Below are 25085 nucleotides of genomic sequence, written 5' to 3'. Positions count from 1 at the left end.
CAACTGTCTGATTAGAGCTGTTACTCTATTGTGTTGAGTAGATTGATTTTGTATTGCAAAATAATGCAGGAATAATTACACTTGCATTTAAAACTTGGCCCACTGAACGACGTGCTGCTAGACAGACTAAGCAGAATCCATTGCTGAACATCGTGGGATTTGCCATGGTGCAGCTGCGACACTGTATGTGCCTTAGGTTGATCTTCTCTTCATCTTAGTTGTTGGTGTCGCGTATCAAGCATGGCTGGCTCCAACTGTTGTCATGGCGATACTTCTGTGGTTCAAGTTCAAGTAGTCTGTGTGACTACTTGAACTTTTCGGATATTTTCAGTGTTGTGAAAACAGAATTGTAGCCAAATTATCTGGAGCCTTCTGTGTACATTATTAGCCTGCTCTCTGTGGCAAGCTAACTTGTACCACAAGGACAATAATTTCTTGTTTATTTATTTATTTGAAGGATAAAAAAACAACAACTTGATTTTTTTTTTCCATTACAAGTGCTTTCCTTCATTAACAAACAAAATGTATGTGAAAATCAGTGCAGGATATGTATTATAAAACATTTCTGCCCAGTTTAAACCTACTTTAAACACAGTTAAAACATTCTCTCAACTCCTTCAATTCACATGTGTCTGTTATATCGATTAAATCTTGATGTCATTTATTCAGTTGAGCACAGTCTGGATGTCCGCCATATGCTCTCCTGGTTGGGTTTTGAAAACGGAGGCGATCTTTTCCTATGACTCTACATTTTGTTTTTACTCACATTGCTATTCTTTTAGGTGAGAAAACACAAATTGTCTTGTAAGTACAATTATTCGAAATTGTCTCATTCATCAAGGTCAACCTGGCAGCAACATTTTTGGTGGCTGAATTGGTCCAGTGCCTCCAAGTTCCCACACCTTTTTTCCGTGTCTGACACTCAGCAGAAGAGATAGTTCTGGCTATGTGAGACAAATGTGTAACTGGCAGTGGAAGAGCATCTATTTATTATTCATGTGTCTTATGTTATCAGGCAAACATGCAGCGATGCTGATTTACGACTGCGGAACATTGTGCTGAAAGAGAGGAAGTGACAGGACGGTGCAGAAACCTGGGTAGTTGAACAGGAAAACACAGGAGGGAGCAGAGAGACTGATGGAAATGTTAAATGAGTGAGATAATGAGAAGAATCCCTTCAAAAAAAACAAGCTAAAAGAGAGAAGAAGAGAAGAAGGGGAAAAAAAGGAATGTGTGGAGGTGATAAATCATGCAACCGTTTGCTCTCCTCCTTTATCTCCGCTGTTCTGTTGCTCTTTCACCTCCATTGCTTGCTCCAGCTAACCCTGAACTGTTTCTATGGTTTCGCCCTCTGCCTTCAAGACTCATCACCAGCTTTCCACTGTCACATGTTTCATGCTCCTACAGCTGATGTGCGACCTCAGATGACGTCTTAAATGTCAAGCATGTAGCTGGATGGAGATGTGCAACCGCACTCTTCCTACATGTTCTCGCCGTTCACAGTAAATCGGTGATGCATGTTTACATGCCACCCTGAGCCTTTGGCTCTCAACATTAATAATAATTCCTAAATTATTAGCTATGAATGTATATGCATAGACTAAAATTCATTAAAACAGAGTTAAAATTTTGTTGTGTGATTACTTCCAACTAACATAAGCGCCCTCAAAAAAATAAAAAAAGACAGCGTGACACCTGCAAATCTGGCCAAATTTGATTCTTTGGTTCATGTAGTGTGATTCCATTTCTCATGAATTACAATCGATCAATGCATTTGTCTTTTATTATGAGTTAGCAGTAGCGACTCTGGATTGAATTTGCCTTGTTTTTAATATGCATCTTCATCTGTTAAAGCAAAGACTAAATTGAATACCAGCTATGACTAATATTGAAACAGTCAACCTGAGTAAGACTGTTAAAGCAACTTTTTGGTTGCCAAAATTGGGCTGTAAAACGAGCTAAAATAATAATTAAAATCATTTAGATGGTATGTAAAATTGAAATATATGATACGGACAGTGGGATTTTCTCATTGCTGGCCAGTGGGTGGAAAGAGGGATGGGCGGAACTATCGCTGAGAAGCATGAACTTCATGCAGTCCTGACAAGTCTCATGGACTGATCATATCTTGATGTCACTTCTGAATTTGGCTGAAACATAAAAGGGGTCCAACCTCATGATGCAGGACTTTGCATCAAAGATTTTACGCATATAAAGGCCTTTTCCACTATAGTGTTTTTCATTTATTTGAACATAGCAACATGGAGTTTTACAAATTGTCAAAATGTACACAAGCTTAAACAGCAAGCTTTGTTTGTTCATGACTGACGTCTATGCAGGCCAAGTCTGTGGCCAGTGGGTTTCTCCAGAGTACATGGTGGTTATCTAGTCATCAGATGCAGCCAAGCTGACTCTTTGGAAATAGAAACTAGCTGTGCTTGATGTTCAGCATTCTCTGCCGCTTATTCCCGCTGGAGTAGCGGGTGGAGCTGGAGCTTATCCCAGCTGCTTGGGCGACGGGGGGAGGGACAACCTGAACAAGCCAGCCTGTCACTGAGCACATACATGTGCTGTGCAGACTGAAAAGAAGGACAGATGCACGCACCCTGAGCAATGTAGAATGTAGCGTCACCAATTCACCTCTGTGTGTTTTTAGGCTTGTCCTGCAGTTAGACGGAGATACTTTTGCAGTTAAACCGTGCGTTAGAGGTGGTAGTTAATGAGTTGGAAATGTAATCCATATGCCATTTAATGTTACAAATCAAAGCTCAGAAAACCATCAACATTTATCTGCAGTGCAAAATTGCTCTTTTAAATCCCTCTATTCCCCTCAGTGGCAGTGCAGGTCACACACACCAGGTTCCACATTGTGGTGTTATTTTCCGAAATAATTGGTACAACTGAGTCACAGGATGATTTCCAAGTCATCAAGCAGTATTTACACTGACAGTAAATGAACTAGATGCATAATAATAATAATGATAACAATGATAATAATAATAAGTGGAATTTACATGATTATTACACACCACAGTGCACCGTTATATTTACATGTTAAACATGTTTTGTTTAAACGAGTTCATGAATTCAAAGGTGGTCATGAATGTGCCCTCTATCCAAAAACATACCCCTGATCTTTGCACTCTTTTTCCATTAACTAGAGTTAGCCAGACAAAATATGGGCAGTTATGTGTCAAAGCATCCTGTATTATATTGTAGGTACATGCACGGTGTCAAATGTTCTTGTTGTGTGGTAAATGCATGTAAATTTGTGCAAATTGAATGCAATAATACATGCAAGCTCGAATCTCACTTTTTCCCTGTCTTGGTCCGAGTCTATCGTGTGAAAATCACATGATCGGCCCGATTCTCAGGCATGTGATCGGGACGTCTCCAGTAAACCTTGCAACATTTGTGATTTCAGACTGGTAACTGCAACTGGTTTTATCCCATAGAGTCTCACAGTTTCATCGAGGGCTTTACTACACTCTCAAGAAATAGTCCCCATGCATTGATGGACCTCCTGCTGCCAGGTCTGCTGTGAACATTGGTTGAGGGAGGCAGAGTCAGATGCTTCCTGGATAACTGCAGGCCTCTTCGCCTTGAAGTCTGCAGGCACCTGCAGATTCAAATACCTCTTTGGTGCTTTGTAATGGAATTTCATCAGCTGCTCTCTTAATCCGATGTATTTGTCTGGCAGAAACCTTCCTCATTGAGCCTTTATCTGCACAAACCTGTGTGTGCTCTGAATCAGTCATTAATCTCTTAACCCTTTAGGTGACAGTTTTTTCAATGAAATATTCCACTTGGATATGACTATTTCAAAAGGCTGTAGCTTGAAAATGGTTGGAGGTGAAGGCGTACTGTTAAAGAGGAAACATCTTCAGCACAAACCAAAGTTTGGGGTGGGCTGCTTGGTATCTGTCAGGCAAACTGAATTTAACTGCAAACTGAAACATAAGCAGAGACTTTCTTCCTCACTGTACGATCTTCATCACAGAGTGAATATTCCCCTTCACTGTGGGATCTGAATCAGTTAAATTTGCTCGGTTTTCAAATGGCATTTTCTCCCAATATTGATAGAAATGCCCTCAAATGTTTCTCACTGAACTTTCACACATTTAAACATTCAAACAAGAAAACGATTCTTACTGTTCTGTTTTTCCTTCATGAAGAAGCTGAGTGTTGTCTGTCTTGTCTTTTTCATTTTTCACACAAAGATTTGGTTTGGAAAATGTTTTATAGCCTTTACATGAAGAAGAACAGCAACAACTGTAAATATTTCTCTATAAAATATGTACAATTTGTTCATACGTTGTTCGGCAAACGCTGTATGAACTCCACAGCGCGTTCTCGCTGTGTGAGAACTGAGCTGCGGAGTTCATACAGCGCTGTCGCAATGTGGCTCGTCCGATTAAAAGACTTTCAGTTCATTTTGTAAACAATTGTTTAAAGGTTTGAACTTACCTGACCCTTTCCTCTTGTAAGCCAACTGATAGCGTGGCTCTTCCATGTTGCGTCGACCAATGAAAATGCGAGTGTCGCAACTTGCGAGATGTGAATATCCGCGAGATTTAGCCTGTAAACAAACATGGCGTCCGTGGTGGCCAAGGTTCCGGTGCCGGTGCTGACGTGGGGAATTGATCATATTCAGCGAAAATACTGCGTGAAAAACTTTCCACTGAAATATGATGAGACTATGATTGGAGCATTACGCAGGCACTGATTCAACTTGTTCAACTTTTCTAGCTAAAAGCCTGTGCTTGGCCTTTTTACATGCATTGCCAGTAAGGTGAGGATGCCCAAGTTTTCATGAAATACATTCAGTGTCCTGCCCAACAATATTCTTTTCCCCCTGAAACTGGTCCCACCAAATTATTTGTCACAGGTGACAAATGACACCTAAATGAAGAATACATCCATCCTCAGCTAGCCAGCGCTTGTTCAGGGTTGTGGGGGTGCTGGAGCCTATCCCTGTGGTCACCGAGCGAGAGGCAGGAATGCACCATGGACTGGTTGCCAGTCCATCACAGGCACACACACCATTGACACACACACACCTGGGGGTAATTTAGAGTGTCCAATTCTCCTAGTGAGCATGTCTTCGGTCTGTGGGAGGAAACCAGAGTACTCAGAGAAAACCCACGGGCACGTAGGGAGAAAATTCAAGCTCCATGCAGAAAGGCCCCCAGTCCGACCCGAGAATCGAACCTGCAACCTTCTTGCTGCAAGATGAGAGTGACTGAAATGACTGAGTAAATGAAGAGTATTGAACAAAAAAGCACATTATCACCAACATACAGCCGGAAACTGAGACAGGTCGCGAGAGCGTCCCCCCACAGTAATTACCTGTGTATTTGACTTGTTACAGCTGCTGCCTGTTTCTGTTTATTAGCCCGGCGCCTGCCGACAGCGAAGGAAAAGCAGCGTTGCAATGATAAATATTCCCATTGCACCAATTTAATCTGCCGCTTATCATCAGTTGATCCAGGACTAAGTGTGGCAAGTAAAGTGTTGCGTGAAAAGACAGTGCTGACAGGGCAAGCTTTTGTTTGTAAGCACTAAACAGCAGTCTGCCTCCTCTGTTTGCTCACACTGTCAGGGAGAAAATTACTTACATCCTTATTACAAGTCTTCATTTGCCTAACAGATGCTGCTCAATGCCAAATGGGTCATTACACAGACTGGAACAGTGTGTCTGCATGGTGTTTGTACTGTTGCTGCAGTCGCAGTTAGTGTGTCGCTTCCACAGACTGTGTGGCTATGTATTATGAATTAGAATGTTGTATTGATGAGGACATATGGTGGTTCCATATGGGGGTGCCATCATCACAATATTGCGACCCCTGGTTTGCATGCGTCTAATATTGTCTATTCATCCCTAAATGCTTGTGTGAAGCACCGGGGGTCCCACTCTAATCAGCTCGGGGCCACCAAAAATATGTGTTATCTCACTGGAGGAGCGCTTTAATACAGCAGTAGAGGACAGTGTGTGTATGGCAGAGCATGTGGAAAAAAAGGTAGCCAGGCAGTTAGTGTTTCTTCTCACGCACATTCAAACTTTGAAGGATTCCTTGAATACTCTTTTTAATTTATAAAGCGATAAAGGGTGTGTGACCTTCTCTTGCCTCAATGACAGGTCGGCTGCTCGCTCTGTCAATTAAGCTGACAGCAACAAGAGTCAACTCACAAAATTCAGGCCAGACCATGGGCTTTTGATGTAAGCTGTTTTTCAATGTAATCATGCGATTGGAGTGGGCATGAATGGGCACTCTTGTTGTGTGTGTGTGTGTGTGTGTATTTGGGTCGATGTCTCGTCGTGAAATAGATTTAGTGCCAGAGGCTTAGCGTATTTAGGTACCTACATAAATGGAGAGGGCAAAACTCTCTAGTTGAAGGTCGTGTAAAGTCAAAAAAAAAAGAAAAAAAAGAAATCAAATCAAACAAAAACTTTTTATGCTATTTTTTTGCAGAGCTCAAATTGACGCACACAAATCTATGTGAAATACAAACCACATTCTTAACCCAACTTTGCACATCTTTCTCTTTCTCTCGCTGCCTCTTTCTCTATCCCACTCTCTCGTGCACACACACGTCTTCTGGACTCCATGGTGAATGTGATGTCATTAGAAGTGGCTTAATGGTGCCATATTGTGTTGCACAAATACACACACCCACAATGTGTTTGTCTCTCTCTGTGAATCCATTGTTAGCAGTGTTGCATGCTGTATGCATATGTGATACAGTTTGCACTGACAGGGATTTATTGGCTGGTCTGGGAGGAAACGCTGCGGTTCATTTCATTGTAAGATCTCAGTTCTCTAAAGACTCTAAAGCTGCTACTGTTTTTGCTCCGCTCAGATTGGTTGACCGGTTACAGGAAATTTCTAGCCTAAGGCCTGTGGGCATTTCTTCAGTTTTGGTTATGAAGTATTTGATAAACATACCATCAAATTGCTTTCTCATACTGGGTGCAGGTATTTAAAGACACGTGAATGGAATGGTAATGGACTTCTGTCAAATGAAGAGTGACAGAGGTTGGACATGTATGACATGGAAAGTGATGCTGATAGGAGAACTCTAGCATAAAGTGACACGCATAGGACTAATACAATTAGCGATGCTGACTTACTGACATGACCTTAGGTGACAGGGTGGGCAGATGTGAGGTGAAGTGACTCAGCTCATGCCTGGAGGTGATTTGCCTTGGACAGATGTGGTATAAACTTGAACCAAAGCTTACATGAACAGTATAATTCTAACCTTCCTCACTCGGTTCCATGAGTGATTTTACACCTAGAAAGTAAACAGTGTACTCTGCCAGCACATTTCACGTTTAACATCAGTGCTGTGGTGTCGCACTGGCGACGTCAGTTGAGGCCATATACATGAACCGAGCGGGGCACTCTCTGCTCTATAGCCTTTGGATTCAAACAACGGGTTCAGAGAAACCCGTTTTTACACCAAGAGTGCCACCTACTGAGTTCTGAAAATCAGGACAGTGTGTCATGAAGCCTCATCAGCCCATCACTTCCCAGCAGTGTCACACTTACTTTGGCCCACTCCCATTTCTCACCTCGAGCATTTGGTTTTGAAGTGCCCACCAGCAACAAAGTGAGAAGTGACTGACGTCCCCTAAGAATTTGGACAACACTTCATGACGTCACACGTTATTTACGTCACGCACAAAGACAACATAAGCTGCCGTGATGTGTTTTGTTACCTGTATACTGATTGCTCGAGGTGTTTTGGAAATGCCCGCTCCAGCGTTTTTTAGACCTCTTGCGTCGGCGCTTATAATCTTTCTTTGTTTAGTGAGCCAGCAGAGAAGAAATGGGAACAACCAATACATATGTTACATCAATGAGAGGTATGTCGACATTAACGTTAGCCCGAATGCTAGATGACTGTTTTTATTTTAAGAAGAAATAACAACATACTAATGTTGTTCCTCTCCACAGAAATCTGATACAAGGAGAAAGTAAACAAACAAAAGGGCAGTCCTCATTACTAAAATGTCCCCATGTTTTTAAGTAATGTTTTTCAATTGACACCTTGGTATCCTGGGACTCTATCCACACTTCATTTTCCGTCTTCGTTTCAAGTCAGCTACGAAGTCCCCTCAGTTTGAAGGGATCACTTCAAGTGGTGAACGGCGAGTGCCCTTTGTCTTAGGAGTACTGGGACACACTACACTTAAACGTGATCGCGCAGTGTTCGGGTCAAAAAACAAGTGTTGTAGGTGAAAATTGGGTCAGGGCTTTTTTGTCGTCCTTCTTTCTCAACGGTGACAGAATAATTTAGCTTTATGACCACCTTCCGATTTACTTTGGTGTCAACATTTTCAGGTTAGAAAAGTGAAAGCTATGCATGGTATACATTGTTACTGCACGGTAGGGCTGGTCAACTGATCTTTTTTTTTTTTATCGGGATTACGATCATGTCTTCCTACGATTTTGATAATGTGATCATCGCCATGAAACGATTATTTAGCCGGACACCCGTCTCATTCTGCCCCGATTCCCCCAAACGCTGCACCACGCCTCGTCTTCGTGAACGTTGCCCGGTTGGAAGCTACTCTGGGGGACACTGTGAGCGCGCGACACAGAGTAGCCCCTAAGCGCAAAGCTCTGCCTTTTACCGAGAGAGCTCAAGCCTCTGTTTATGCGGTGCGGGCGACACTAAATATTAGGCAGTGTTAGCTACTGACTCGGTCGTCTTTACAACGGGAGCAAGGTTTTCAGCGTAAGAACCTCTGAGGAGCAGACGCTCATCCAGCGTTCTGAGTCACAACAGCAGTGCTAGCTGTTGGCCGGAGATGTTTTGAAAACCAAATTGGAAGTGGGTAATTGCATAAGAACAATCACTCGCGCTCAACCCGAAACAGGGGTGATAAAATCAAGCGCTCCTTGTCATTCATCATGCTGCAGAAACGCAGGAAGAGCGCGCAAATATGGAAGTTTTGTAATCAAAGGAGTGACTTCTCTCATGAAAATGACTTAAAAAAGCGTGGAATGTGAAATCACATCTTACAACAAAACCACTTAAAAATCTATGCATTCAAGCCAATTGTCTGCTGAACTTGAAATATTGTTTCCTGTATCCACTGCTCTCTAAAGCCAGACCATACAGACTGGTGTTGCTAGAAAGAAACATTTAACCTACATGATGAAGGTTAAATATAACTGTTAAATTATTATTTATATGTTACACATTGTTTTATTGTAGTTCATCGTTCAATAATCATTTGAATAATCGTGATTATTATGTGAATCAAAATAATTGAGAGCGAGTACCTCACCGGTGACACTCTACCACGGTCCAGTGCGGAGACAGGAAAGGTTTTACACCTCAGTATGAAATAAACAGTAAATGTAGGGACACATCTGCATACAGAGGCTGTGCTATACACAATAACAAAGCGCGTTGTGGGTCAACTGATCGGTCCGTGCACATTATGTCTCCGATTTGTTCAACGCCTTGGACGTTCGAAAACCGAGAGCAGGCTGTACACTTTGACTGAACAATATGGAATATCAATTGTCAACCATCAAAGTGATCATTGTCTTTCTTTATTGATGATAGCAGCAGTCAAACACCTTTGTCAATAATTGTGTTCCGTTACAGATAAGTCTTTAGGGGTTTGAAGATGCAAAGGGTTTGTCTGAAAAGTTTAAAGAAGTATTGATGGTCTTTGTGTTTTGTCAGGATCATCCCCTTTTGTCCTGCATCTTCATCCACCCCCTCTTTCTTAGAGCCGTCCCCAAATGGCTGAAGCGCTTTAAAGAGAAAATCCATTTCTCTATCCACAGATGATCACATTGCTCCGCTCAGTGATTGAGCTGCTTGGCCTGGTCAGTAGGACAGTATTGGAATACAATCCTAAGCTGAATGGAGTGGTGCTGAACAATCGGTGTTCGACTTGGACCGTCATTAGCGCTTATTAACATAGAAATGAGCAGTAATTACATTTGAGAGAGAACGTGTGGTCTTCCCACCATCTTCCTCATCTGACAGTCTGAATCAGAGAAAACCTATGTGTTTGTGCCCAATGAAACAACACTGATTCTAAGGGTGCTCATGGAGGAAGCACGAATAAGTTCTGTGAAGGAAAGTTGAAGGAGAAGATGTGTCAGAGGTCTCCATACTTTCCAACTACTCTCCTCCTTTGTCTCCTTTGTATTTTCTCAATCCAGAGATCAACTCAGTGAACCCTTGTGTTCACTTTGCTGCCATCTCTGTATGGATAAAAAATACATGCGGAGCAAGTTTTAAAGAGGGCAAAAGGGGGGTGCGTGCAATAAAACTACAAAAAGTCGAATTTTGCGTTGACTGTGTTCTCCTTTTAAGCCCCGCGACTCCTTCCCCCATTATGCCATTTTTCACGCTGTCCAACTGCGTCTGCCTTCTCCCTCAATCCTTTCACTCCCGGAAGTAAGTATTCCATTAGTAATTAATGAGTGGTACATGGAAAGCCTGCAGAGTCAGGATTATTTGGGCACTTCGAGAACGCTGTACTGCTCCCGCTGTAATTAAACAAACATTCATCTGAAGAACCGCCTTTTGATTTTTCCGCAAATTGCCATACAACGCATTTACTATAAATATGTTCTTAGCAGCTGAGATTTAGCGGCCCCACAGCCTACTTTCATGAATACACTAAATCTGAAGCACGGCCTGTTTATTTCCCCCTTGTGCAGAAAATCAATGACGAGCAGTGTAAGCTAACTGCAATACGAGCTGCTATTTCACAGCAGTCCACAAACAAAGTCCATTTGTGTTGTGACCTACTGTTGCTCCGTTTATTTTCCTGATCTTTGTTATGCTGTTTCCCCTTGTGCAATAGTGAGTTCATTCATCTCCCCCCACAACTCTTCTCTAAACAGACATTTGATTATATCAAAAACAAAAATTGAGAAAGCACCATCTTTATAAATATGACTTTTAAAAAGTAAAATACTGGCTATTACGCATGCCATTCGTGTCACCAGTGGTGTTACTTTGATTGTCTCTTTCCATTGTGCTGCATAGCTGCCAGTTGAATATTCACCTAGTCAGTTCCAGAGCCATCATTGTGAAGTGACCAGACATTCATGGTACTGCAATTTCCGAAATCGGACCAACTTTATATAGAATTCTAAAAAATATATTTTCAAGTTCATGTTTATTTAATAATGATCGACTGTCATTTTCTTAGTATTTTGCTTTGGATCATATACATTTTATGTTTTTTTGTCATATTGATAATAAAATAGTTATAGTTATATAGTATAGTTATAGTTAAATAAAATGTCAATATCCTCAGTCTCCAAATGAAATGACTAAGTCAGGGTTTCTGCTCGATGGGAAGTATCGCGGCACAGCACCTGCTTCAATGAGAGCCATCACAGTTTCACGTAAATGATCTGTTTTTAAAGATGACTTCTCAGGTGATCCATCATATTTAATTTAAATGGAAACATCGAAGCAAGCAGATAACACACAATGCATCATTACAGAAGCTCAGAACTGCCATTGTGATTGAAACATTTTTGAGTGGGCTCTCTTGAGTTTGCAATACGAGACAGCCCACTCAAAAATGTTTCAGTCACACTGGCAGATCTGAGCTTCCGTACATCATGGAGGTCTACTTGAACATGATGGTTTTTGTGTGTTTTTAACAGTAACAAACCTCATAATGACTGAAGCCTGTTGCTCACGAAACACGAGCATATGAAGAGACGAACCAGGTGAAGACACCTGCAGATTGGGGAGAGATTTGTGTTTTTATCAGAATCAGAATCAGAATGAGAAATCAGAAATCAGAAATTACAACATATTCTGTACTCAACATATCACAAAAATTAAAAAGAAATAATATTATAAAGTGCAAAAAAGTGATACTAAAGAGCTTAGAAACCATGTGAACAATGTGCAAGGAAATGCAGTTCAAGAAGAATCCTTCATTGTGATTTTTTTCAGATTTGTTTATTGTCACCGATCCAGTAAAAAAATACTGTTGTAGTCAAAACTTTCTGTTCTGCATCATTGTTTCACTCTTGCTTCTTGATGGGCTGCAACCTGTTCCGTAATTTTTATTTATTTATTTATGTTTTGGTGGAGTGGGCACCGCCACAGTTCTGCACACATTCCTCATTTCATTCGCTCAACTGAATTTATAACCTTTCCGACACACATGCTGATAAATGAGTTCCCTGGCGTGGCTGAATCATGGCTGTTGGAAATGTGACTCATTGTCTGGCCTCATCTTAATTCACTGACCGAATCATCAGTCATCAGCCACTTCAACTGTTCAGGCTTTTAGCTTGGATTTTGAAACAGGGCGTCCAAAACCCAGCCAAAATCCCTGTCCCTGTTATTCACATTCGATGTTTGGCAAAACGCTCTTTTCATGGAAACTAGTGTGAGGACACCACGAGTAGGGCATTATATGGGTGCTAATACTCAGACATTTGGGGCAGCTTAAGGTGAACATAGCGCCAGAAAGTGAAGTCAGAAAAACAGGAACTTCAGTCCCCGTTTAGATGTGGCTGGCTATTTTTAGAAACAAGGAGATATCCCTTTGTTTGCATCCACGGTTTATCCGCAAACAGAGAATGCACCTCTGGAAAAGATGATTTTCAAAAACTCCAGCCAGAGTGGAGATCTTGGAAAAACTCCAGTTACACTTTTGCACATCAACTTATTGCACTTGTGAGTTTTATTTTCATCATTTTGGATTCTTGACTGATTCCTAAAAACACTCTCACTCTCAAATCCATTTGATATTTTTAACTGGCTGATGACATAATGCATTCATTGAATGTTTGCAGTGAATGGATACATGTGCACAGGATTATTTTTGAACAGTCAATAACAACAACAAAAAAAAACAAGTTATCCTAAAAACAAATTAGCAGCTGTGAGGACAAATGGTCAATAATAATTAAATCCAAGACAGATGTACGTATGAGCTAAATAAAATGTGAGGCTCCCACATGTAATTGGCAGCAATCCATCTGCTTGCTTTGACTAAACAACAATGCACTTTTGGTTTCAACTCAGATGAAGCATGCACACTGCACACCTGGAGAGTGACCTTATTCCTCGCAGTAGGCATGTTCGTGTGACTTATATCAGCCCCCTGTGCTGCTAAACGCTCGCATGCTAAATGACTATATGGCTATGGATTTACTTCAGAGGTGTGTCCTTTCCCTGCATCTCTTTCAGACACCACTGTCCAGGAATCCATTCCATAGTTTGCTCTGTGCTCTAGGTAAGGCCTATTCTGATATGGGATCAGTCCAAATCCCTTTCTTTTGTCACCATTCCACACCAACATTGTGCCATGGCTGGTCGAGGAGGTTGTCGCAGAACATTGATACTATTATTATAAAGCACTCAGAGAGGATCAAAGGAAGCTGGCAGCAGCGTCTGGCGGTGTGGTAGTTCATGTGCATTTTTTTCTCTAGCAGCATACCGAGGGAATCTGTTGTGCCTGGCCTTCCTCGGGACCAGGAACACACAAAAAGCAGCTCCCTCTCCCCATCTCGTCCTCTTCGGCTGTCTCTTCTGGATCCAGATAGGGAGGTGATAGGCCATATGTTCCACCCCCTCAGAGGCTGTGGAGGTGAGAGTGGAGGAGAGTCTACATATCTTGGATGTTCCACTCTATCGGCTCTCCTGCCCTGGGGGCGGTAGCTGTTTCGGTCACCTCTTATTCCCCCACCCAGGACTGAAGATGGCGAGGGAGCAGAGATAAATGGTGAAAGGAGGAGAGAAGGTGTGGATTCTTGGCGTGTTTTCTTTCTGTTTCAGCTGCTTTTGGCAGACAGGCTATCTGACACAAGTGATTACTCATCTCATTACAGTCAGCACTTAACCTCAGTTACTGAGCTGTGCGTGTGCAGACAACCCCCCTGCTCCTGTGACCTAGCTCAGTGGTCATCTGTGTGTCGGCATCTGAGGCCGCATGTGATCACAGAAGAGCGTTAGCGAAACTAGCTACTGTTTGTGTACTTGCGTGTTGAGTATGTCATATGTTCATGCCAAGTTGGCATGAAGATCTTAAGGCTCGTAAGTGCTGGAAGTCAAACAGTTTCTCGCTCGCTCTCTCGATGTGCCCCTGGAGTTCATTTATCATTAGCATGCCTGGCTAGATGTCCTGCAGGATGAAAGTGTGCCGAGTTGCAAAACACTCTCTCGGCATCTAATCAGGCTTTGGAATGCATGCTGTTGCTGCTCTGGCATCTATGTTTATGGCATCATGATTCTTTTTATAGACCCAGATGGCCTGTTAATGCACCTCCTCGATGTATGGTGGAAAGACACAAAGACAAGAAGCAGAGTTAAGGAAGTTTCTAGATGAAGTTGACGAGACAATGTGCTGGACAAGTAGGACAGCAGACACGTAGGATGAAAATCTTTCAAATGGAGGGTCCTAAAAAAAGAGGAGGGAGACTACCATTAAGATTCATGGATGCGGTTTGGCGACATCAGCGTTTCCACTACAGGCGATCATGGCACTCTGCCACGGCTCAAATGAGAGCTGCCATACCTTCAGAAAAATGATCTGTTTTATAATGATGAACTCTCCAAATATGAAAATACCGTGTACCGTGGGTTCCGCATTACTGCCTTGTTATTATGTAGCTGCTGATATGTAAAAACAGAATTACATTGTTTTTTGTGCTGTCCCCAAATTATTAGTTTAAAATATCATTTATTTTTTTGAAATTGTGTCATGATTTGTGCTTGACCAGTTCTGGCGGAAAGAAGCTATGTAGTGGAATGTAAGAGATGTAGTGTTGTAGTACTTGACATTGGCCCCGAGACTGGTCTGAAGACCACATTTTTAGGGTCTGTGGCTTATTGTTCAGTTGCGTTGTGTTTTTTTCTTTCCATCAGGGGTCTCAAACTGATCCACAAAAAGGCCACAGTTGTGCCGTGGGTGACTCCTGATACTGTCTTTGTCTTGGCCGGGTCTCAATATGTGCTGGTCTCAATAATGTCTTGACTGTGGTCTTGACTACAATACTACAGGAATCACCAAGCTTGTTTTAGGCATTTTTGTGTCATGGCTTCTCCATCTTAAGATACCTTTTTTCAATGTTGTTAAATCTGATTTTCACCATTATTTTATAGGAGTTTTTAGTGGTAATGTGCCATTTCTGTGTGGGCTCAGATTATGGAGGCGGCCCATGGAGGAGGCCCAGGTGCAAGGGAGAAACAGGAAACTAAGCACGAAACATGATTTATTACTAAACCTTGTGTGTTTTTAAGTCATCACCATGGAACTCAATCTTATTTCAGGTGGTGCTCAGGGAGAAGGGAGGAAGTTGATTGATTCTTTTGAGTGTTAAATGCAAAGAAACGCACAACAAGGAATGAAATTACTATGATGACTCTCATTTTCTCACCAACATCTCGAGCCAACTCAGTGTCCTTCAATGCAATACTTTGGCACCAGCGCCGTTGGAAATATAGGAGCGTGATTTTTTACTATAAAGCCCTTCACACTACGGACTTGTTTCACTTAAACATCCATGAATGAACCTGCTTTTGGCCTGACATTAGTCTTTGTCAGGAGTTGGATCTGGTCCCTAGCTTTCACTCTCTCCTCAAGCTCGGCTCATCCTAGTCGCTGCCGTGCTCAATGGAAGGCTGTTCACTTGGTGAGTTTAGAGTATTTATTGGGGAAATGTGGATATTTCCAAGAGCTGGCAGATGAAAAGCAAGTTTATATTTAATGGCCTTGATGCAGGAAAATCTCCAGCAGCTAGCGTCATTAAAGATGCTTTTAAGTTTGCTCCTCTTGTAATCATTTTTATTCAATAAACATGAATGTTAACTCAGCCATTTGTTCATAAGAGCACATAATCCACTCCGCTCTCATAGAGTCACTCTGCTGCAGGAAAAGGAACGTCATTAAGGAATTAGCATTTAAATAGGATCTGTGATGCAGCCGCTCCTTGTTTTTGTTGGCCGTTTGGGATTTCGTTGTCATTGTCAGCTGGTCCATTGCTTGTATTACAAATGTGTGCTGGCTGGTGTTGCTCCGTGAGAACAAGTTTGGTGGTGGCCATCACAGGGAGCCTCTTCACAGTCCGTTAGCATGCTCCAGTCCGTTCCTTGACTCACCTCACTGCGTACAGTGGAGCCTCCAACGTAGATCAGGCCGCCTAAAGCTTCCTAACAGGTATCAAGACCTGGTTGAAGCTTCATAGTTTACCCTGTCTTCCTCTTCCACATCAACCAACATTTTTTTCCTTTTGCTGAGGTATACGCAGTGAGGATTTCCACAAAACCACCCCATTGTTGGCTTACGACGTTTCTGAGGAAAGGCACAGAGTCATTATTGTGCAACTTGGAGTCTCGTCCGTGAGCACCTACTCACCCTCCTGGTCGACACAAGCTCACTGTGTTGATCACAAACATGAGGTAAAAACTAGGGGTGGGACCCCATTGCAAAAAAAATAAACAAACGAATAAATGACAAGTTCATAATTCATTAGTCGCATTTTAAGATATTATTGCAACCAATATTATCATGGTTATAATCGTCGTGATATTGTTGCAATTGTTGCTCAAATGTTCAAATAATAATGACATACATTAAAGACTTTTAACTTACCTTCCACTCACTGTAAAGTGCCTGGTCGCCACAAGTTATGATGAGTGGACAAGGTGTCATGAAACAGTATTGCAGTGTTGATAAAAGTGTGTCCTAATTTTCAGAGGCCACTACATGACGCTCTTGGTTTAGAAGTCAAGAGGGGAGCTGTCATTGTTTTGGTTCAAACATTAAACCGCAGAGAGTTTCAGAACACTGTTTCATGAAACCACAGCAACCCTTCAATAGCTGTGTCATGAAACCTGATCTACCCATGGTGCCGTGGAGGAAACACATCACGTTTCCTTCTGCATTTGTTTAAAAACAAAAATAATAATTTTAATAATAACTGGTGGCCAGGGATGTGAGCATCATGACATGGTGCTGTTTCATACTTGGAACTACACTGTGACAAACAGTGAATATAATTAGTAGAGATGGGCTTATGAAACCTCCTGAAACAGTGTCAGTACCCACTAGATGGCGCTCTAAAATCTTTGGATGGGAACATCCAGTGTAATAAAATGCATCATTGAAAAAGCAAGAGCGCTACCCACTGAACCCTGATAATCAGGACACTATTTCGTAATGCCTCATATGTAATTACAGTGAAAATATGAAACTCTCAAACATCTGAAATGAAAAATCTGAGCAACCTGAAGGTGTTGAAACAGTGAAATCATTTTCAGAGCCCACTAGATGGCAACAGCCATTTCTCTCACTCATTTCTGAAACCTCACCAGTTCAGTAGACATTTGTCTGACCCCAAAACTTCAGTACTTCACTGTGGAGCAGAGAAATGAGGGCAATATACAAGTTAGCATAAATGTCACAATACAAATATGTGGAGAAACCAGGCACGTCACCATCTGGGTTTTGCTGAAAATAAAACAAAATGATCAACTATGTCTAAGGATGATAATCATTATTCACCTTCTCTTTCTAGCTCTATATGAAATATGACGGCAGATAGCGCTTATTGTATATGAAATCTAAATGTCAATGGAAACCAAATATCAACGGATGAATGACACTGAAATAAACTAGACAATTCATCTGTGGGTGAGAGGAAACTGGTTGGCTTTTGTGCATTTGGATTATTTCTCAGCACAAATGTAAACATTAATCTTGCATTTATTTGACCTTATTCTAACCTAGGTCTTGAGGGACGACATGCTATGACAACAGCCTGTCAGGCAAATGAGTATTGACTGTTGAAACAGTTTGTCTGTAAAACATGACATTATCATGCTAGGACTCTGCAGCATTGACTCAGTAGCACATCACTGCAACAGCCTGTCACCTGTCATCTTCAGACAGTAGAAAAGGAGCAGACACACCACAAGCTTTGAACACTTGCAGATATCCCAACTGGCCATTCGTCAAAACAAGGGAACAGAGAAGATTTGAGAACAGAGGAGATTTGAGGGGAGAAAAACAATAACGCCGCCACATTGTTATTCCCAACCGGTCTCCGCTGAAACTGAGTTTGATCTGCTAGAAGTACAGCGTACTGCTGTATTTCCAACTTTGGCATCCTGGAATGTGAATGCATCTCCCACATCAAGTTGTTTTATGTATTTATTTCTGTTAAGCTATTGATGACCTGCTAATTACAAAGCACAGTCACATACACAGTTTTGTTTTTTTCATTTTCATTTATTTCAATTCAGACTTCAGTTCTCTTCAATTAAATAGTCGTGTTCTATTGCAGGTCTGGCCAACCTGAGGCTTCCGAGCTGCATGCGGCTCTTTGCCCACTTTCATGCGGCACTTTACAGAATGAGCCACGAACTGGCTGCGATTTTGGTCAAGTTGCTATTCAGATGATTGTTTATACAGGAAATGAGACGACACAGTAAGAGCTATTCCAACAAAATATCAAAATATTAAGACTGTGACATGAGTTTAACTTTGGAACATAAACAATAAACCTGGCCGCACGTGCTCCAAGTCGCCCCCTGGCTCAGAGCACGTTCAATGCCGATGTGAGCTGCGGTCCTAAGACCGTCATCAGATCCACGATCAACACGATTTAACATGACCTAGTTCCACGTTTCGCTTTGTCATTCCCTAAACTAAATGTAGGGCATGTGTTTCACCTATTGTTCATTGTTGATCATCGTGGAGTCTGTTTCATTCAGTGGAGTGAAGATGAGACTGTCCAGTCTGCAGCGTCGCTCACATAACACAGACTGGGGTGATGTTATTGGTGACATGAGGCACGTAAAAAAATAAATAGAAGATAGCACACATTTCTATCTACGCCACTTGATATTCCGATTTTAAAATGTATGCATTTTAAAAATACATGCACAAGAGACACATACCTTGTGACACACAGGGATGTGCTTTGACCACTATACTGCCGCGAAGTCACGTGACCAGCTGTGTGAGGTGAGCCTTACATATTTGTAGGATGTGGCTCTTTTCAGCAACACACTAAAACAATGTGGCTCCTAGCCTCTGACTGGTTGGCCACCCCTGTTCTATTGTTTAGGAGGGCAAAAAGGTTGTTGTCTGGTGTTATTTTTTGAGGAACCACTGAGAAAATGGATGCCAAAATTCAATTATGCGCCATCACTTTTGCTCATCTTCAAACATAGCCGAGACGTCTGTGTAAAAAGAGCGCCTGTTTTACAGTACGTTTAGTCAGTTAGAGAAGCAAAGTCTTATTTCACCCTCCACACAAAGTTATATAGTAGTACTTGCAAACAAGGACCTTTGTCAATGAGGTCCCAAACCCCATCGGCTAGTCAGCATGTCTCTGCACCCAGCCTATGTGCACACATTGGATGGAAAGAAAGACGGACTTGGCCTGAGAAAAGTAGAACTTACGGTGCTAAATGAAGGGCCTTCCCACAAAGCGAGAAGCCGACATCCTCATGGAAGAAGAGGCACCAAGAGAGACTAACTGAGGATTACTTGTGGCGTGGCAGCCAAGTGGAGTCCCATTTCCCATTACAGCTCAGCACTCCACTGTGACATTATTAAAAATACATCATGTTAATTATTATTTACATTCCTGTTTGTGTCTCTGACTCTGCTTCAGAGCCCATTTACCAAATCTTTGTTCAGTGACCTTGATAATGTGTAGTCCATGTCATTAAGTGGTCGATTTATAAATGTACATTTCACGTACTATTGCTTATATGCTTGGTTTGGAAACACATTTTTAAGAAATAAAAAATAATTAAATCTATCTTAAATCTAAATTGTTTTTTTTTTCTACTTTGAACACTTTTTTTCAAAATGATAAAACAGAAGTCTGAAAGATTAGGCAACTAAATTCTAACCCCGGACAGATATCACATGAACAAGAGAAATAAAATACTGTAGTACAATATAATTATATATATATAATTATATAATAAGTCAAGATTCCTGTGTGGCCTTTCTGCAGGGAGTTTGTGTGTGATCCCTGTGTGTGCGTGGGTTCTCTCCAGGTTCTCCAGTTTCCTCCCACACTCCAAAAATGTATGTTGTGTGTGTGTGTGTGTGTGTGTGTGTGTGTGTGTGTGTGTGTGTGTGTGTGTGTGTGTGTGTGTGTGTGTGTGTGTGTGTGTGTGTGTGTGTGTGTGTGTGTGTGAGTGGCCTTCCTGCCTCTTGTCCAATGACCGCTGGGAGGACAAAACAGTCTTCACTGATTGTGTTGGTAATCTTTTGAGTTTTTCTTTATTTTTCTTCACATGAAGTCAACTCCTTTCTTTTAATCTGTGTTCTTCAATCATTGTAGAGTCAGAAGTCACAACAATATAAATACATTTGCAACACTTGTTACTCATCACATTATTGCAAAAATATGCACTGACGTACATGTGCATATGTGAGCGAGTGACTGAGGGGGAGGAGTTGATGCACAACCGTGTTATGCAGGAAGTGTTATATTTTTTAGAGCTACCATGTCTTCTGTCATTCACAGGAACCTACTGTACCATTGCTAACTCTTAGATGATGGACTGTATAATGGAATAGTAATGGAAATAGCAAACAGTGCCAGTATGATCAAATGTGTTTCAGAAGTTTACAGAGAAGACTGTAGTTCTCTTTCTCACTCTATCCACCTCCCTCAGGTGAAAAACACCTCGGATAAATGAGAGTTTGTCAGGCCTGGCAGCTTCCAGTGTTTAATGCTGTTCAAGCACGGGCCAGCACACTCAGGATGTCTGGTGCGAAAACTCAATTTCTAGCAAACTGTGCACATCATTCTGGTGATAATTGGAGTTCCCTCAAGGCTTAGTCTGTGAGCAAGTCACTCGATTGTATACTGTCAAGAAACTGCCTATCAGCAGCTTACAAAGTGAAATATTTACACTTTTTTCAGTTAGCACAATCATATCCCTGTCAGAAGAATGTAAGACTTTTTGTTGACCAAGTCAAATGGCGGTATAAATGAACTCTTCGTCCCATGGTTGACACATCTCAAGAAATAAGAATTTGATCCACGATGAGTCACACTTTGTTACTGCGTCACATGTTGGTGCCCCAGTTTTTGTCAATATACCTGAGCATCATGCTGAAAACTGGTACCTCATCAAGACTTTAACAATGAAATGAATTTTCAATATTTCTTTTTGTTGGGATGGTATTATTCAGATACACTAGTTCTGATTTTACATAAAAAAAAAGAATTTCATTGGAGTGCTTGCACAGTGACAGATCAAGTGAATCTGAGTGTATTAAATGCATTTGTCCTGTGTGGTTGGTTTGATTTTATTGTGGCTGTTCTCATGCAGTCACAGCTGTTGTCTGAAATCTCTTCCTCCACTGGTAATTCAGAGAGTAAGCGATGGCTGAGCTAGCATGAAAGAACAGTAAAAAGTCAACCATTCTACTGCATTTCAATGGCCAAACCTTATGAATGTCTTGTAAAATGGTACTGGGCTCCATTTGAACAAATCAATGGCTGTTTGCACAAAACTCTCTATGAAATATTCATACTAGAAAATAACTGAAAAACGTGTTGTTTCGAAGGCGCTGAAATGTTGTTTTGCCACACCCACTCTGCTAACACCACACTTGTAAGTCAAAATCACATGTAACCAAAACCCCACTTCCGCGTTTGTCCAAACAAGCTGACGTGTAGCGTCCCAGGGTTTCCGCTGCTTGTTATGGTGCACATGCTTAAATAAGTGCCGCCACGCCATCAGAAAAAAAATGAATTGAAACTAGGTGGAGACATCAAAACATAATGGTAACACACCATGGAGGTGGTCTTTAACGGAAAAATCCTGAAAGAAATGAAGGTCATCCAGTCAAATCTGGTGTAATTGAAACTGAAGTCTGTTGCTCACAGAACTCAAGTCGTGCATTCTGGCAGGAAACATGAAGAGACGGACCGCTGCTGGTCGGAGAGATTTCCCACCCATGATTAAAAAGTAGTGTTTTTATTGTCCCCAATTCAGGTAACTTTCCCCTCTGATTCCTTGTTTCTCTGTCAATGATTGAATGCGTTGCATTCCGTATTTCTTTTTTTTTCGCCGGGGATATGAACATGCAGACTCACAGAATAAACCATGACTACCAGAGACAGAAGTGTTTTTGTTTAAACCCGGTTAGACGTCTGAGACATGGCTTATTTATTACTAGTTATTGTTTGGTTATTACTATTATTTACTCTTTTGTTTATTGCTTGGTCTCTATTCTTACTTTTCTGTAGTTCAAACGTGTGAGGTCAAAGTGTTTTTGATGATGACACAAAAGATACTGCATATACTTTACAGCTTCAGCTAGGACTTGAGTGCCACAGTCTGTCCTGGTGCGAGCGCAGCCTGGCTGTTTGTACTTCCCACCGCGAATAACATGCTCACAGTTTACAGTAACAGCCTCGCAGCTGAGCTAGGTTCAATGGAGTGGCACAAACACAGAGAGAGGAAGCTAAACACAAGCTAATGACCTGAAAAAAAATTATGATGGGATGGAGAACTTTTAAATGTTTGCATTGTTTACTTATACAGATGAAGAGTGATGACATGGAGCAAAAGTCATTGAATGATTTGACTGACTGGGACTGCAGGGAAGTGAGCAGACTGTTGAAAACAACAACTTAGTTGAATATTTATCTGTGGTATGTCAAGAAGTGCGAGGGTTATGGTTTATTTTAAACTTTTTCTATTGTCAACTGTAGAAAACTTGAATCTACATTTAGAAGTCATATGCGGTGCTGTTCAGATGAGACCTCAGGACCGCAGCATTGCTTCACTTCTGTCTTCAGTGTCAAACCTCTACTTCCAGTCAAATAACAGGTTGGATGAGTGCTCACAGTTGTGTGTCTGTTTAAAGGGAATTTAGTTCGGAAAAGTTTAGGAAATAACAGTTATTCCTGCACCTGAGAAAATGGTGGAATGGGCACTTTGCAGGTTCATCAGGTCATCTTAAGCTTGATGTGGATTTGGGCCCCGATATTTATTCATCATCGTCAACAAGACAAGAATCATATTCTTTGACCAACCCGTCAAGGTCATAAAGTCAAACATTGTTTGAGAAACAGGACAAAAACAAGTGAGTCAGTCAGTGAGTGTTCCATGTTCACATGATACAGCGCTGGTCAAAGAAAGTACTGCTCCAGACAAGCCATAACATCAGGTGCTTCCAGCACGGCTCCAATGTTCTCCAGTTTTTTGATCAGCGACGGAATTAAATTCCATTGACTATGGGACTGTCCAGATTTTTTTTGTCACACGAGTGTCAGTCAATCAGCCATCCTCACGATAATGTTCCAGGCTATTCAGTTCAAGTGACTTATTGTGCTTGTGCCTGCAACTGCATGTCTCTTATTTGAGAGCACAACCAGTCTAATGTCTGAGTCATGGCTCAGTGGATTAGTGAATAACCTCATGACTTCATGATGTACAAGAATACTAGGGAGGATGCACAGGATAGGTACAGGTGGAGGAAACTGACTTGTTGTGGCAACACCTGACAAGTAATACCAAAAGGAAAAGTAGCTCTTAGTTATTTGGGATGGTAGCTGGTTAAATGATCCATCTGAGGTTCGTGTAAGAATCGGACATATTGAGGGAACGGTATGTTTCAGAGCTCTGTAGGTGGTGCTCGGTTTTAAATGATGTGTGAAGTGAAGCGGTTGTTCAATTCCAAATATTTTTAAGCAGAGAGTGACATCTAATGGGTTCTGAAAATGAGGACACTGTAATAATAATAATAATAATAATAATAATCACCATCATCATTCAGAGTGAAAATTGTGCTGTGTTTACCATTGTTGGTTTCCCACTGAATTTAGTGCACATTTCAGTATGGTGCAATTTGGTAGCTAGTTTAATAAAATATGTAGCAAACTTCTTCCTGATTCACTGTTTCTGTTAAACTGTTTAATAGTGTAGAAATTGGAATCTGCTGAGAGCAATTAGATCATTTGCTGAACAGGTGGTACTGCATTCATTAACACACACCCCGTGCTGTGTGCGTGAATGTGTGTGTTGGCAGATGTGTTAGCATCGTGTAGCCAACTGTGTGAGATAAAAAAAAAAAAAAAAAGTTATCTTATGTCCCTGAACACTTTCTTTCAATCAAGCATGGTGTTCGGGCTGCTGTCCCAAGGCACAAAAAGAAGAGATTATATTTCGATTCTGTGGCTTTTTAATACACAAATGATGATGCCTGCTGGGGACCAGCGCATCCATCCTTGTGAATGTCACCCAGCAGCGCCCTTGTCCCGCCTTAGTTTGATGCAGTGTTGATGAAATCAGTGATTCACCTCGACACATACACGTGCAAGCGCCTGTATGTGAGTGCTCAAACACATGTGCCTGTGCAGACACTCACCTACAATACAGACAGCCCTGCGCCAACACACTCTCTAAACATTTGCGATCACAATCTTGAACAAAAGCACTATTGACAAGTCACGCACACGCATGCACACGGAACATCTCAAACTCACAGAGCTGCTGTCTACTGAGGGCTGGACTTCGGGAGGAAGAGTGGGAGGCTGACTGGTGACTTCTAACCAATGAATATTTATCTGCTGGTAAAAAGATTGAAAACAACATGGAGAAATCAGTTTGCCACGGCAGCTCGTCTCTTATCGATCCTTGCATTTATTTAGCAGTCAGCCTAAATCAGACACTCTTGAAATGCAGCGAGGTCACCATGACTACCTACTCGCGGTAGAGCTGCGGCCTGGCCCTGTACATGCTCTGATGCCTCAGAAGAAGAATGTGATACCACTTTCTGGCACATTTTTTTATTTGTCTGTAATAGTGAGCACTCCACAGTGATAATAGAGAGGATTTATAGTTACACACCGGAGGCCACGACACGCTGCACTGATGTGGGATGCTGGGAATGCACGGTAAGAAACACTCATGAGAATACCAATAAAACAACTTGACAGATCAGAGCTACAGGGCAGCGTAGAATACTGCAGTCGGATATTGATGTCAGCAGACACCAGCGACAGGTTTGGCTGAGCATTACGCTGCACTTTTGCCCAAAATCTTTCCTTGAAAACAAGAGCTTGCTTTTTCAGGGT

General features: G+C 41.6%; 1 protein-coding gene across 3 annotated transcripts in view; it reads left to right on the top strand.

Moving 5' to 3' along the window:
• il1rapl2 (interleukin 1 receptor accessory protein-like 2) overlaps positions 1–25085 on the top strand; it is a 255847-nt gene that overhangs the window by 16603 nt on the left and 214159 nt on the right. The window contains exon 2 of one of the 3 annotated variants that reach the window (XM_053878428.1): positions 13210–13255. The exons of the other annotated variants lie outside the window; for them this stretch is intronic. The gene's annotated coding sequence lies outside the window, so the exon portion shown is untranslated. The remainder of the gene's footprint in view (positions 1–13209; positions 13256–25085) is intronic. 3 annotated transcript variants of the gene reach the window in all.

The sequence above is a fragment of the Synchiropus splendidus genome, chromosome 11, assembly GCF_027744825.2.
Source record: "Synchiropus splendidus isolate RoL2022-P1 chromosome 11, RoL_Sspl_1.0, whole genome shotgun sequence".
Taxonomy (NCBI): Eukaryota; Metazoa; Chordata; class Actinopteri; order Syngnathiformes; family Callionymidae; genus Synchiropus; species Synchiropus splendidus.
The sequence above is the reverse complement of the archived record's forward strand: the minus strand, read 5'-3'. Positions and strand labels throughout refer to the sequence as shown.